At 34.8% G+C, this 7,733-nt stretch overlaps 1 long non-coding RNA gene across 1 annotated transcript; it reads left to right on the top strand.

Annotated features, from left to right (window-relative positions):
* The first annotated feature begins 4,306 nt into the window (after nt 1-4,306).
* On the top strand, nt 4,307-5,400 carry LOC140747918 (uncharacterized). Its single transcript, XR_012102908.1, has 2 exons — nt 4,307-4,455; nt 4,722-5,400. It is a non-coding gene; the product is annotated as an uncharacterized LOC140747918 (long non-coding RNA).
* Nucleotides 5,401-7,733: the final 2,333 nt, after the last annotated feature.

Below are 7,733 nucleotides of genomic sequence, written 5' to 3' on the forward strand. Positions count from 1 at the left end.
ATTTATGACAAACAATAGTGCAATAATAGGCAAGGCATTGGTCTACTTCCGCTACTGAAACACGTGGATCTACGATTTTACTGAGTCAGATAATGGAGATAAACAATATTATGGTTTACTTAATTATTTGTTTGTTGAAAATTGTAATAAATTTAGGCTTCAAAAAGATCTTATTATACAATAAAAAACGGAACTGACGGTAGGACATCACTGAAGTATGATGACGGATATGGATATTAAGAAAGGGGTCATCATCATGAGAGAGATGAGTTAAACGTTAAACAAACATAAACGTTTGATTAATTAATTTAATAAACATTATGACTCATACTAAATTCCTGAAAAACCTCAGATAATGCACCACATATGTATTTATATAATACCTTTAAGTTAGCTGTTTAATGCATGTATGTATGTAGAGAACGCCTTGACCCACACCTTGGTATGTGCGGCTCGGCATGTGTGGACTTAACCTAGAATCTGGGTAAACGTGGACTTCGCGCCTTACTCCCGGATCAATTACATACTATTATACATACGCGTGTATAAAGCAAGTATGGTGTTAGGTATTAATTATCTTTCTTTAAGTGTTAAGAACTGTTTCGTTTGAAGAGTGTGATATGATGACGACTTATACGAACTTACTCTTTAGGGAGAGCAACGCTTTTGTGGCGGATCCCATGGGCATATCCATGGGCGGCAGTTCCCACATAATGTCAGATAGACTGCTCATTTGCTACTTTTATAATATAAGAAAAATAATGTTTGCTTGCAGTGCTTGCTTCGTTAGGAGGGGCGTGCGAGGTGCGTGCTAGCCGGAACTCGACTCGAATGTGAAATCGCTAGGTGTGTGATGTGTGCTCGTCGATTCATTAGCGAGGTATTTCTGCCGCTCCATTCGCATAGGTTCATTGCCATTGATATCAATCCTTGTTAGATAACTGAGCATGCAAGAAAGTTCACATCCGTTTACTGTAGTGTGTACCCAATCAACGTGACTACGCTCGGATGGTTGCTGAGTCAAACATGGATTCGAGTGCTTACGAACAAATAAAGGTTACGTAGTAATAACAATAGATAAAATAAACACACTATGTCCTTGATATCTTGGCTCTTGGCAACAAAACAAGAAAGATTGTGTTTGAAAACCGCAGCGGGTATTCCCATATCATCAAATTAAAAAAATGCGGAAGTGATGACGAAATTTACTATAGAATTAACACTATATGTATTTTTATAATAGTGAGTGAACAGACGTCGATAGAGCACCACCTAATCACCACATAAAGATGTATCTACCTATCATTTTATCACTAAGTTCATTCCATAGTTCGCAGCATATCCTCCTTTCGGGAAATCGCTTAAAAATAAAGACAAATAATCTAAAAGATACGTTTTCAAATAGGTAAGTAATAAATAAGTGAAGTTATTCGCGTAACTTAACCTTTTTATGAAATAATGAAGATTGTAAAATTTATCTACACCTAATAGGTATATATTATCTTTGTCATCCCACATGTGACGTGCTATCTGAGCATGTTGCGGGCCGGACATGCAAAATTTATGCAAAAATATACAATTTTTTTTTATCATACTGATATATTGTTATTGTAACAGATGCTAGATTTTGCATCGCAGTATGATTGACAATATATCTTCAAGATCCTGTTTCCTACATAAATCACTCAATATTATTTTTAGCTCCGTATCCAATAATAAGTAACTATTTCCTGCCAACTACGAAAATTACTACAACTATGAAGATAATACCTAATTTGTAACCTTAATGGTAAACCCGGACACAGGAGGGAGAGCTAAGATTGTTTTTTTTTTATAAAAATCAAATGGATCTTCTTAAGCATATCACAATTGCTTAATTTTAATAGTTAAGTAAATGATAATTTATGGTGTTATATGCGGTAAGACTATATTAACATTTATTTGGGTGTACATAAGACAAACAAAAACAAAACGTAGCACGTGTGTCATATGCCTGCTGGCAGTGTAGACGGGCGGGCGGTTCGCTCTTGACACTGTTGTGTAACCTCAGCCCGTTTATCCTCGCAATACCACTTCATCGTTCAATATTTATTGCATAAATCTGCATAACGACTATAAGTTTTCGTGACTAATCGCGGTGGGCGAGTCCAATTTTTACTTTACTGATGTGACCTTTTCGACGGACACTCCAAGGCTTGAGGCCACAGACAGTCAGTCTGTGGGGTCCTGGTTGGGTTTTTTCGAATATTTACGTAGCAATTTTTCGTATTAATATTTATTACATACTCGTTGAAATTATTAATTTGAGCCCAAATTTATTATAATTAAAAAAATGTGTAATTTTAATATCCTATTGCTCTATGTTTTTGCAAAAATATTTAAAAGGGAATACATGACAAATGAGGATACATTTCATAAAAGTATGTTTGTTAATGTAACAGGTGTTTACAAAAAATATAAATACGAATACATAAGGAAGTATTTTATTTATGTTACCTAAAATAAATAGGTAGTATTTTCCCTGAATTAATCAGGTATATATTTAAAAGCTTTAAATCAACATATATTTGACAGCTTACATTTATAGCTTTTTAACAGATCCGTGGTCTGGGATTTAAATTAAATCTTAGCGTTTATTGCACTTTGATAACACGTCGAAGGTCACACGAATATACGAGCCAGCGAGACAGGATATGAAATATTAGGAAATTAATTCCACTGCCTAAATAAATATAATATTGGTAACAATATAATGAAGATTAAAATGTATACGACCTTAATATTCATTTCGTAATATGCGGTGAAAAATACCGGCCTCGTATCCTAGAGTATTTAGTAATATGGAATGCGATTTGTGGTGTATGGATTTCCGTTTGTGACATTGAACGCCTAGAGAGATTTGCTTCTTCTCCATAACGAAACACCTTGTGAAGTGGTGGTAGTTGTATTGACATTCAAAAAGTGCTCTGTAAAGAACCTATTTTGAATAAAAAAAAATGTTTTTTTTTTATATGTTTGAGCCTAACGATGTTTGACGTAACCTACTATTGACTAACGTTTTTATTTTAACTACTGCATGAATGACAATTACTGACGCTGTTCACATTCAATATACAAATTTATTCATAAATTAAAAACCGATAGTACCTACTCATCGCACACTCCATATAGAACAGGGGCCCCTGAAGCCAATCACATAGGCTTTGCCACTCCTGAAAACTAAGAAGGTCAGCCCATATATAACTCAGCCGGAGTCCGCATCCCTAGAAATAGCTTATGGCGGTAGTAACACCCTGGTTGAATAAAACTGATTTTACTAACTTTCTTAATGAAAACGTAATTACCACAATAAATACTTTCTAATAAATAGTAAATAATAAGGATTGCTAGAGTATCTAATCCGTTGCCCTGACCAATGCTATCGAACCTTAGGGTTTCTGAGACTGCAATGACCCGAAGCATAATTCACGCGGGAGAGATGCAAATACATTGGTGGTGTTTAGTGATCGGGTGACGTACCGTCAGGTGGATTGCAAGCACGTTTGGTACTTCAATCTTATAAAAAAGGTATGAAATATTTATTGGAGTATCATTAACGTTCATTAAGTCGCATCATGTTTCGTAATATTTCACCTTGTTCGTTCGTGACCGATGTGATTAGTTTCCAATGCCTCGATTCATTTCACTGGTCGCTGAGAAATCGATATAAAATTTGAGATTTGATTTATTAAACAAATAAATGAAACTATTAATTACTGAATGTTATGCGTTTTCTTGAACTTTTGCGACCAAAAGTTCATGCTAATTGATTTCATAATCAGATTTTATTACGTTTGATATTAGTTGGGTTCGACATTATTTACGATACTAGCTTTTGCCCGCGGCTCCGCCCGCGTTTAAAGAAAATAATATAACATACTAACATATCTACATAAAACGTACCTTCAACTTTGCTAAGGATCATCACTTGATCAAATGGATAGTTTACGATTCAATCATTACTAATATCGATTAAAATAATCGATGTTTTGGGTCCAAAAGATCGATTCTCCGATTAATCGATCTTAGATCGCCATCCCTAGTTCCCGTGGAATTTCCGGGATAAAAACTATCCTATGTCCTTTCTCGGGTCTTAGACTATCTTTGTACAAAATTTCATTAAAATCGGTTCAGTGGTTTGGGCGTAAAGAAGAGACAACCAGACAGACAGACAGACAGAGTTACTTTCAGATTTATAATATTAGCCCTTTACACCCGAGATGATATGAGCGTGAGTTTCACTTTAAAAAAAAACCCACGCGATAGCTTCTTATTTTTCGAAACGCAACCGATGCCGATCGATCGTGAGGAGAGTATCGCACGTGATACCGGCTAAGTGAGCGGGGTGCAGGCGGTCAGTTGTGCTAGGGACTCGTCCAAAGATGGCAGATTTTTTCGACCCGCGCACTGTCACAGGTATATAATTATTTTTGGTATTAAATGTTTTGTTTCTATTATTAATTATAGCTAATTTGAAAGCTAAAAGAACACTAAATACGTGGAATTTAGTAGTTTATTCGATTAACTTGCAATTTAGATACAATTAGGTTGCAAATTTCAACTGTTACGATCGTGTGCCTACGGTTGTTGGTGCAGAATAACGTTTGATGAAAATGCTTTTATTGCTACTACCAGTTATGTGTAAGTTTCGTCAATTTCAATTTTGTTTGTTTCAATTTTAGGGGTACATTTAAATGACGATCAGATTTTGCCAGTGCGGGGTGAGGAGAAATGTATCGGACATTGAAGATCTTCATGAACGTGAAGAGCTTCAACCAAATAGATTAGAAGAGTTTCAATTTGAAGAATTGTGCCCTGAAACAGATCCAGAAGCACATGCAGACCCTCAAATAGAAACTGACCTAGAATTGGATCTGGAACTTGAGCCTGAACCTCAACCATCTACTTTAAAATCATCCCTAGAAATTTCTCGCCGCCGAGCATCTTCACGTCCAACACATCGAAAAATAGCTTGGAAAAGAATACGTTTTCTGTCTTGAAAAGGTCTACACATCCCTACCAACATCTCCAGTAAAGTTTCCAAAGAAATATTTTTCTTAATATTTTAGTTATGAGGCTCTTGATATGTAACCAGATGCACAAATTTATATTATCTAAGAAGAACCGGTCGAAAACTTAATTTAATTGCAATAGATATGGCTAAAGTTTTCTCCATCTGCATTATCATTGGATGTATTCTCTAGCCAAGAATACCTACGCCTTGGAGACCTAGATTTAAGACGGAGGCAATAACGGAAGAAAGAAGAATGTTGATTTTCATAGAATTACGTAGTTTAGGTTTCATTGCCAAGACAGATTTTTTATAAAGACTAATGAAAATAAAGACAGTGATGTTAAATATCTCCAAATTGTTTTAATTTTCTAATATTTTTTGATAAAAAACTAATTTTTTTTGCAATTTTCACGATCGTGAGTGTGACAGTTCCCACCGGAGACTCACGATCGTGCGGGTCGATTTCTGGATTACGTATAAACTCTGGATTTTTTTTCGTATTTTTTGTGGATCTCTTAAGCTATATAAAAAGCCGTAATAAACGTTTTGAATCGGAAATCGCGAAAAAAAATCTTCGGGTGTAAAGGGTTAGTAAGGAATAAGGATTACGGTGTTTTGATTTAGTAAGGACGACAAATAAATAATAAGAAATAAAATTAGGAAGGTAAAGTATGTAAATTCATTTGATGTGATGGTCATTGTAACTAGAGGAAATCGGTAACCGATTACAATAAATTTCGAGTAAATAATGAGATAGTCTTTCAGAATAAGTTTTTTTTTAAGCTATTGCATAGCTTTTATCGCGGGCTTTGAGCGCGGGGACCGAATCGAGAAATTCTGTAACGAAAATTAATAACACCTTTCAACAACTCGGTTGCCTGGAGACTTGATATCCAACTATCAAGTCTCCAGGCAACCGAGTTGTTGACTGTCAATAGAAAAATATGGATATAATTAAATAAAGTATTATTTTACATTCCTTATTATTTTATTTGATATTGGCGACGAGATGTCGAATGAACTAAAAAACAATAAGAAAATACGAGCCACATTACGTGGGTTAATGAAACGAACCGAAAATTACATTTCGGGAATAGAAAAAATTGACATTGAAGAAATAAATATACGACTGAATTCTTTACAAGAAAATTTGAACAAATTCTACGCGATTGAAGAAAAAATTGAATGGCTTACAGAAGAAGAAAATTTAGAAGAGGAAATAAAATACAGGTACGAATTTGAAGAAATATATACAAAGCTAAAATTTAAATTTTTGAATGTACAAAAAGAAAATAATCGGCTAATACCTGAATGTTCTTTTATATCGGCAAGAGCGGAAGTTTATTTGATAAACTGTTAACTGTCAAGGCACGCTTGAGACGTACACCTAATACAAAAGAGTTATCACTTTATCAGTTAATGTTCGGCAGAGAGGTAAGAACCTATGTGCATGCCTTATTTAAGAAATCCGCCCCACTATCCAGATTACATTACAATGCACCGCCAACGCAGGAGTTCGTACAAGGTGATAAGGTACAAGTCCGCAGTTACACCAACCAAAGAGTTAAATGGGAGTTCGGAGTCGTCATCCGAAGATTAGGTAGACTCCATTATGAAGTCAGAACTGAAAATGGCATACTGGTGCGCCGTCACCTTGACCAAATGCTGCCGGCGCCCCTGGTGGTGTAAGTGAAAATAGCGGTGGAGGACTGTTGGATATCAAGTCTCCAGGCAACCGAGTTGTTGACTGTCAATAGAAAAATATGGATATAATTGAATAAAGTATTATTTTACATTCCTTATTATTTTATTTGATAACCTTAATTCGTCAACTTGAACACAGATGGCAGTAATACACATTTTTTTATAATCCGTGCAGAAATCTTAAAATTGCGTGAAGTATATTTTATATTCCCATTATAAAATTCAAAATTATATTACAAATAATATGTTTTATCAACATAAGCTATGTTGAATTCTGGATTGATAAAATAACGTAAAAGAGTGTGTGTTATTTTTAAACTTACAATTACAACTGACAGACTTGACAGCACAAAATCAAAACGCCATTATGATTTATGGTACAAATAATTTGTGTACAAAGTGTTTTAAATATGAATAAACAAAGTGCATTTATTAATGAAAAATGCGATGTACCTGTAACATTCGGCCAAATGTCACAGGCACATCGCATTGATCCATTTATATTGCTGGTTGTTAATACTTTACGTCACTTATTAAATACTTTTCTATTAAGCTATTGCATAGCTTTTATCACGGGCTTTGAGCGCGGCGACCGAATCGAGAAATTCCGTAACGAAAATTCCTAACACCTTAATTCGTCAACTTGAAAACAGATGGCAGTAATACACATTTTTTTTAATTTTATTTTTTAACAACAATGTTGATTAAAACTGCGGTCTAGCGGTCACCCATCTAACATCCGACCTCGACAAACGTTTCTTAAGTTACGTCTTAGTAATTTAAATGTTGATTACAATTGCTATTTTTATATGTTTTTGTCACCCATCCAACATCCGACCTCGACCAACGTTGCTTAACTTACGTTTTAGTAATTTGAATGTTGTTTACAACTGTTATTTTAATATATTTTTGTCACTAGCGGTCACCCATCCGACTTGCGACCGAGCCCACTATTGCTTAACGTAAGTTTTAATAA

The sequence above is a fragment of the Epargyreus clarus genome, unplaced genomic scaffold, assembly GCF_041222505.1.
Source record: "Epargyreus clarus isolate Ecla_fem2 unplaced genomic scaffold, WU_Ecla_fem_2.2 ptg000015l, whole genome shotgun sequence".
Classification (NCBI taxonomy): Eukaryota; Metazoa; Arthropoda; class Insecta; order Lepidoptera; family Hesperiidae; genus Epargyreus; species Epargyreus clarus.